The following is a 9180-nucleotide window of genomic DNA, read 5'->3' as shown; positions in this document are numbered from 1 at the left end:
TTCATGAGCATTATGAAAAACAACTTGATACTAACTCCTTAGCATTGTATGTGAAAGGGGAAGAGGAGGATCTTAAGCTTATTAGTAAGGCATATTCTTGTCTGTCAGATGCTCAGTGGAAAGCAAGATTTTTGCATTCATATGAAGGGATAATTACTGTGGTTACTTTCATATTCATCTATTTTGCATCAGTCCTTTATGTTTACTGGCAACGTTTACCTCCATAGAAAGAAGCAGTAAGACAAATTAGTCAGGCTGCCAGTTCCAGGGGTTCTTAGCCAGAAAATAAGTTTTTTTATGTTGGCTATTGTGAAGAATTCATAGGAAATAAAACCAATAAAACCAGTTTCACAGCTGCTGATTTGACCACTCAGGCTTGCCGGCTTACACAGTAAGATGTGTCGACAGCGCTGTGGAGATAGGTCTGGCAATGTTAGACTAATAAATAAGAAAAGGAGACGACGTTAGAGCAGGAATGTCTGTTGTAATATCTTACATAATTGTGAATTCAAGGAGGTTTTATAAAACAAAAAATAAGGTTGTTGTATACCAGCCATACCGGCGGCTGCCTTTTCCAGGCAAAAGCGCGGCACAGAGCTCCAGAGAGGATGGGATATAAGAGCAGGCAGCACAGGAACAAAAACAGCGAGACATCATCGACAGTATGAGAAAAACTTCAAAAACAAATGTAGTTCACTGTTGTGTAGGCAGTCCTTATTGTGAAAAAGAGCGTGATCACATGTGGCCTAAACCCCCTCCAAATGTGGTCTAAGTATAACTAGTGATGGCCAAATGAAGCATCATGAAGGTTTGTGAACCATTTTCTGTATTTTCTAAGCCCACTAGATGGCGCTCTCTGTTCAACAAAGGGTTCAAATCACACTGAGTTGCCATTCCTTAAGCCATTTCTTTAAACACAAGAGCGCCATCTAGTGGCCTCAGAAAATAAATAATATGCTTCACAAAGCTTCATGAAGCTTCTTTTGCCCATCACTAAGTATAACTATATAGAATAAAGATCAGCTGAAATTAACAAAGGCGGAAATGTGCCACTGCTTCCATTGTTTGAGTTTTGTTTGTGTAATACCTGTAATCGACTGTTATAAGTGAATGCTGCTCTATACAAGATGTTCCCATAAGCTTTTTCCACGTTCTGCAAATGTAAAATAAAAAAAAACTTCCCAAAACTCTTCTTACCTTTAGTCTCTTATTGGTGGTCTCTGCTTTGCTCTGTGCCAAACACTCAGAAATGACTGCCAGACAGCTTCTGAATGCCTGGCAGAGATTGCACATGCTGATTGGGCACAGCACCCCTTATCTAATCAACAACTAGGAGAGCCTGAACACTTCACCACACCCACATCCCCTTCCTCTCCTTCTCCAGCCTCTTTTAAATGATGGTGATTATCTTCTCTAAAGTGCTTGGGGTATTGGACCTAGCCTTCCTGACAGGCAGAAAATTACACAGGGTGTCATGGGTTATGTATAGTGATGGTCAAATGAAGCTTCGCGAACCACTGCCCTTATTTTCTGAGCTCACTAGATGGCGCTCTCTGTTCAACAAAGGGTTGAAAACACACTGAATTGCCATTCCTTTAACCTTTTTCTTTGAACAGAGAGCGCCATCTAGTGAGCTCAGAAAATAAAGACAGTGGTTCGCGAAGCTTCATTTGACCATCACTAGTTATGTATGCTCCGCAAATTCAAAAGAAAAAATACATAATATATTGTCACACGTAAGTAAGGAATTTTATAATAAAAATAATAAAAATATACTAATACATACATACAAATACTACGAATACATACATAGTTCCATTATCTTTATTGTGACTATAACTGCCACTGTTCATCATACCCCCAACTGGCACCAGCAGTCAACCGCCCACCAAGAGCCTGAGTCTGTCCGAGGTTTCTCTCTAAAAGGAAGTTTTCCTCACCACTCTAGGTTTCTGCTTAAAAGGGAGTTTTTCCTCGCCACTGCTTGCTCTTGTGGGAATTACTGGAATTGTTGGGTCTTTATAAATCATACAGTGTAGTCTAGACCTACTCTATCTGTATCTTGCATTTGACTTGTACTGTTAATAAACTATTAATAAAGAGGAGCATTTTTACTTTTTTTTTTCATACATTATTTAAAAACATAGTGTGGGAATGAAAGATGTGTTTGTATGGGTATTTGTGTACATTTACACTAGAGCTTAGATCGGCCCAAAAAATCAAGCCCGAACCTACCCGAGCCCGAGCACGTTGTGTCCGAGCCCGGCCCGGCCCGAAACATTAACTGTAATTATGAGCCCGAGCCCGATTTAAACCCGACAATTTTTTAATACATGGGCCGTTATAACTGACGTTCTCAACTACAATTCAGAGTTGTTTGAACTGCAGAAATCTGTTTAGAATAATACAACAAGGACTAAGCATGTAAACTGCGCTGTTTGTTTAGAATGGAACGGATCGCAAGTGGATCCGAGTGAAGAAACGTAAAAAAAAAAAAGAAACAATGATGAACAACATATTGTTGTCACTGCCCACGACTTGTTTAAACTGCTTCCATACCTCCGACTTTCCTCCACACTTGCTCAAAGTTAATTCTCCTGTTTTTCTTTTTTTCTTTACATCTTCAAGCTCCCGGTGTGATGCGTGCGAGAGGAGGAGACTCCGCGCATGACACGTGCTGCATTTTGTAACTGCAGCCTAACTTTTGTACACATTTGTTACTTTTATATAGCCTATATATATATATTTATAATATTTCTGATTATGGCATAGCTATCTCCCCACCCAAATAGGATAATAAGGTAATGGATAAAAAAAAAAAAAAAAAAAAATTGCTTGATCAAGGGTCCAGCCCAGGCGCGGCCCGGCCCGGGCCCGGCCCGGCCCAAGGATGTGGCGGAAAATAACGGCCCGAGCCCGACCGGACCTCGGGTCGGGCTCGGGCCGTTATTTTCCGCCACATCGGGTCGGGCTCGGGCTTGGGCCGAGAATCTAAACTCTAATTTACACCATATGTTTTGCCATTTTGGGACATTACTATCCTCAGCCTACTGCACACAGACACAAGCCCTATTGCATATTTTGCTGAAATAGAGAGCTTTGTGCAGTGGTGCGATGCCAACCATCTCGTTCACCCATTTCAAAAACTGAGGAAATGGTCGTAACATGGGTCAGTGGGCGTTTATTTGGACAACACCTTTGGCTGGAAGGCCTGTGTGTGTTCTCATTTACAGCAGAGATAATACTTTTTACGCACACTCAGGGTGAATCAAAGGGTTTATGTTATACCAGGCTGTATTACAGATCATATTCATATTGGGTGTCAGAAAGAATGGCAATATCTCAAAACATTTAATTTAAAGCGTGCCTGTCAGGTACAGACTGCCATGAAGGTTGTGGAGAGGAATAAAAAGCACTCCCTCCAGGCAAGCACAGAGAATATTGTCTGATCAATCTCATATATATTCTCCATGCCAAGTATGAGCTCTTACCTGGCAGAAAATATAGGGTACCCCAATGTAAACTCAGCATTTTTTTAAAGCTCCATTGTGTAATGTTTTGAGTTGATTCTTAGCAATAAAAACCTTTGTTCTTTCACAAATATGCGCTCATTCATGTGTAATTACTTCCATCAACTAATCAAAGTATTCTTGTAAGCATAGAATCTGCCATTCAGATTCGTTCCGAATACATACGAGTGAGTCGCTCAAATGGCGGCAGCCATGTTGCGCCTCCATCTTTAAAATACATTAGCCAAAGAGGGACATACCTCCGCCTTTCGTGCTTTTACACTCAGTGGCACCGTGACGAATGCCAGCTGGGAGATTACTCGCGACTGCCGGCAGATTTGAAAGCCTGTTGAAGATGGAGGATCACAACTATTCTCGAGGACATGTAACGGAGTCGCCAAGGAAGCGAATAAGAGAATTAAAATGACAACGCGACAGGCAAAGCAACAAGACCAAAGTTAATATTAATTAATATTTATTCTTTACCTTTCCCTCTTCCTTAAGATTTCCCTCGCACCTCCGTCGCATCAACTGATCTCTGACTCTGCTCATGGAGAAAAATATGTAGCCTACGCTGTAAACATTGCCTTACACTATTAATCTCGTACAATATACAGAATAACGATAGCACTGATACTCGTACTGGAAGCCATGTTAATCTTGGCATACGGCCACCGTACGAGTTAAAACGCGCTCGGAATGGGAGAGGCTAGAAAGTAATATTCAGTTGGTTGTCATATACAATTTCATCGCTAGATGGGAGAAATTCTTACACAATGTAGCTTTAAACTAGGCCTAATTTGGCCTAGTTAAAAAAATAATGTTGCTTGAGGCTGCAGGGGTTGTCCAATAGCTTCATGATATGATGCAAAGGGTTGTGTATAGGTTGTTCTTATCACTGTAATATATGTAAATTGTGGCTGTGATGTGCTTCAGTAGGCTACATGTCGCTTTGTTTATATGTTGTTTTCTTATTGTAAATACTATGTCAGCTATATGATGAGACAATATGTCAAGTGCTACCCCCCTCACCTCACCTAGCTGCCCACCTGCTCCACAGCCAGCGCATGATGTACAGACCCCCAAGAGCAGCCCAGCTCCCCCAGATGGAGGAGGGAGGCATTGTGTCGGCAGTATGGAGCATATGGCGATGGAACTGTTCTCATCTGGACCCCCAACAGGGTGAGGAATTGTGGCTACTGTTGCTACATTTCAAGGACAGTTTTGCATTCGAAGAAGGTGACATGGGGTGCACACACCTAGTACAGCATGACATAGATACAGGGGACAGCCCGCCTATCAAATCACGCCCACGTCGCCTCCCGCTGGCACGCCAGGAAGCGGCAGATAAGGTGTTGTGGAAGATGCAGCAGGTGGGCATTGTGGAGCCGTCTGACAGCCCGTGGGCCGCCCCCGTTGTCATGGTCGCAAAGAAGAACGGGCAGTGGAGGTTCTGTGTGGATTACAGGCGTCTCAATGGGGTGACAAGGAAGGACTCCTAGCCCCTGCCACGGGTTGATGAAACCCTGGACCAGGTAGGAGGGTCAGCCTGGTTCACGTCGCTGGACTTGAGGTCTGGATACTGGCAGTGCCTCTCTCTCCCTCTGTCAAACCAAAGACTGCATTCTGTACAAGCCGTGGCCACTGGCAGTTCAAAGTCCTCCCATTTGGCCTTTGCAATGCACCAGCCTCATTCGAAAGACTAATGGACACAGTGCTGTTAAGAGTCCCTCGGAGTGAGTGTGTGGTGTACTTGGATGACATTCTCACCCACGGCCCCTCCTTCAAGGCAGCTCTCCAGTCTCTGCGGCACGTTTTGGAGCGTCTAGCAGCTGCGGGTCTCAAACTACATCTGGAAAAGTGCCACTTCATGCAGAGAGAGGTGTCATTCCTTGGGCACAGGCTGGCCGGAGATAGCATTGGCACAGTGGACGACAAGATACAAGCGGTCAGAGACTGGCCCACACCAACTGACCAGCAAAAGCTGAAAAGTTTCCTGGGTTTAGCCTCTTATTACAGGAGGTTTGTGAGGGGGTTCTCCTGTGTGGCTGCACCGCTGTTCAGGCTACTGCACAAAGGCCAAGACTTTGTGTGGACCGACGAGTGCGTGAACAGCGTTCACCTTACTACAGAAGGCGCTGGGGGAGGCCCCTGTGTTGGCTCCGGCTGACCCCTCACTCCCGTTTATCTTGGACTGTGATGTGAGTGGCCAGGGAGTGGTAGGGTGCTGGCACAGCTAAGCCCGGAAGGGGAGAGAGTGGTGGTGTATTACAGCAGGGCTTTTAATAAGCACAAACGCCGCTACTGTGTCACACGCAGAGAACGCCTAGCAGTGTTATCGTCTATTCGCCACTTCAAATACTACCTCTGCGGGCTACCGTTCACCGTCAGAACTGACCACTCTGCCCTCCAGTGGCTCATTGTCCTTTAAAGAGCCATAGGGGCAGGTAGCACGCTGGATGGAGGAACTACAGTCCTACGACTTTAAGGTGGTGCATAGGGCGGGAGCCTGCCACTCCAACACCGATGCCCTGTCCCGCCGACCCTGCATAGAGGACAGATGCTGCCACTGTGATTGGAAGAAGACACGAGACAGGGAGCTACAGGAACAGGAGGCAGCCCCGGTCAGCCGGGTCGCGGTGGGCTGCGAGCTTACTGAAATGTCACCGATGCAGTGGAGACAGCAGCAGGTGGCCGATATGGACATACAGCTAGTGCTGCAGTGGGTGGAGATTTCAGACACGGCCACCTTGGGCACTACAAATTATTTGGATCTTACCAAGATAAAAAAAACTTAGATTTAGAAGTGTTAGATCATTTATCTTGTTTTAACAGTGAATTTCTTATTTTAAGTGTTCAACTTTACACTATAATCTTAAATCAAGCACAATCTTATATTTTTTGTCTCAAATAGGCAGGAAATCTTAAAATGAGGTAAATAACTGTTAAAATAAGATATATTACATATCTCCCCCAAATTCTCATCAAAATAAATCTTGTTTTAAGATTCAGTGACAAACTCAAGTTGCTTAATTCAAGAGTCACACAAAAAGCATCTGAAAGAAACAGTTTATTATTGCTCTGACTTCAAGTATGTTCAGACAATGTGAAAGATAAATTATACAGCCTTCACCACAACTCATCAACTCATACAATCCATGGAATGTTTTGATGACCAATGTTTAACAAAACAGGCACAGGAATCAGGCAAACTCGATCAATGCATCCCTTATCGTTCCTCCAGATTAATGTCTACTTCTGTGCGCAATAATATCACAAAGACTATATTTTATTGGCACAAACGTATGTTCCTTGAAACTAACTGAAAAATAAGAAATACTGTCAATGAGTTCATGTACATATTCTGTAGCCTGGGCAACATTGGGAACTGCCACCTCATATGCCAGCAATTCTGGACTCAAATTCAGTGTCTCATAACGCTGGTACTCAAAAGCAACATAAGAGGAATCAATCACAAAGATATCTTTTATCAGTCCAAACACTGGGAAAGCACCATCTACATCTACAATAATCATAGATTTCCCACTAATGTACTTATTGCCATTGAGGATGTACCATTTCACTGAGACAACAGATTGCATGATCTCTATGCCTAAAAAATCTTTGACTTTTCTCTTAACATAATCAATATTTTTGACAGCTGAGACAGGCCCCGATTCTCTTTCACTAGCAAAAATTGGATGCTCAATGCCTATTTCATTTTGACAACATTCTAGGAACTGATTGTGGTTGGCAAGCGATTTACAGACATTTTTGAAATTTAACTTAGAAGCCCACTGCTTAAAATAACTGTGCTTAGCTTCAAATCGCATACACATACTTCTAATTAAAGGACCAAGAGATATGATTTGGCTAGGTAGATGTAGCATGTAATGCTGCTTGGGTATTACATTGGCTTCAGAAAAAAGTTCTTTGAACTGATACAGATGTTGCTCAATCATCCGTCTGAGCCGTAATACAGTTTCTAAAGAAATAACAGGAGCAAGGACAATTTGAACAATCTCAATTAACTTGAGAATAAATTTGACATACTCATTGTGCATATCATTCAAAACAAAAGGTAGTATTTTTAAAAGTATTAACATTTGTCCACATGTTTTAATTTATTGTCATTAGCAGCTAAAGTGCTGACACTAATAGGACATGGTTTATCTCGTATATCTAGAGGTGAGTAAGGAAAATTTAGAATAGCTGAGTTAATCTCATCTAATTCTATCTGTCCTGACAGAATCAGGTTTTTAATACAAGCTTTATTTCCATTGGTGCAACGCCTTCAAAAATTACATGCATTATATCCTGTGGAGTTTGTTTGATCAGGTCAAATGCTGGAACATCAACTAGTCTGCTTCTTCTGTTAATCCCGTAAGTGGTTTTGAGGGATGCTTTCAATGTTTCTGTGCTTGCTTTGTCTATTTCAAGACACTGCCTGATGTGCTTTTCCAAAGTTCTTTCAGCAAACCTATTCTCCTCAAAAATACTTTGCATATCCTCAAAGGAGCATTCACAATGCCTACATTTGCTATAAGCAAAACCAACACCTTGTTTAAACCCAGCAAGCTCATGTTGGGCAAGTGTGTCTCCACATATGGCTATCACAGCACCAAATAACTCAATTTCACCATTTGGGGTGTCAATCCTAACACCATTGTAAAGAAGTGTCAGATCTTTTAGGATTCTTTTTAGTATAACATCAACACCCCACTGGGAAATATCGTTTGCCTTGGCAATAGCAAGGAGTCTTATTGCAGCCAACTTCGACCTAAATTTTGGATCAATATTCCCTAAACTATAATAAAACATCAGTAATTTATTTGCAGAGGCATGTGGGCCTAAAGGGTTACATATTTCAATTTCATCAGTGTACAGTAGTATTTGCAATGCATTTGGCCTTTGAGAATATAATGGATGGGATGTAAAAAGGGCTCCATCAGTAAAATCATACAAGAATCCCTCTCTACTTCTTTGTGGTACAGTGTTCAACATGGTGAAGATTCTGGAATTGGTCAGTAACTGCTTAAGACTTTGAATGAGTGGTACATAGTAAAAACTTTTGCTTCTTAAGGCCATGACCCTTGAAAGACCACGCTTTACCCAACAAATCTTCTGGGACACTACAACTTCCTCTGGGTTGACTGGATTGAATAGTTCCTGGATGGTTTTATTCTGTCCATATGCTGTGGTTGAGAAAGGATCCATGAATGTATCAAATGTAGCCAAAGCCTCATCTTGGAGCTGAGCAGTTGTCTCTGGATTCTCTTCAAACACCCTTCTGATTCTCTCCTTTAGCGTGTCAAGGAGAGCAGCTTGGTACTGTTGCACCCCTGAGATGACACTGTTGACAGTTGTCTGTGAAAATATTTTAAATTTAAATTATTTCTTCACCCATATAATTATTGCTAACAGGCCCATAGTTTACATTCAAATATTGAGAGGAATTAATTATATTTTAATAAATATTGTTTCAAGGAATTATTCACAAATATGATATTAATAGTACCATTAAAGCATTTGCCCATCAAGACAAATGTACCTGTGACAAGTGGCACTGTTCCCGGACACTGATGGTGAATGCCGCTGCAGATCTGGCAATATCAGGTCTGGTTCTGGATGTCACAGCAACAGCTTCTTCCTTTAGAAAATGAGAAGTAGG

The 9180-nt window shown here is 42.2% G+C and overlaps 1 pseudogene; it reads left to right on the top strand.

Moving 5' to 3' along the window:
- LOC118495060 overlaps window positions 1-9180 on the top strand; it is a 1111612-nt pseudogene that overhangs the window by 557848 nt on the left and 544584 nt on the right.

This window comes from Sander lucioperca, chromosome 5 (genome assembly GCF_008315115.2).
Source record: "Sander lucioperca isolate FBNREF2018 chromosome 5, SLUC_FBN_1.2, whole genome shotgun sequence".
Classification (NCBI taxonomy): Eukaryota; Metazoa; Chordata; class Actinopteri; order Perciformes; family Percidae; genus Sander; species Sander lucioperca.
The sequence above is the reverse complement of the archived record's forward strand: the minus strand, read 5'-3'. Positions and strand labels throughout refer to the sequence as shown.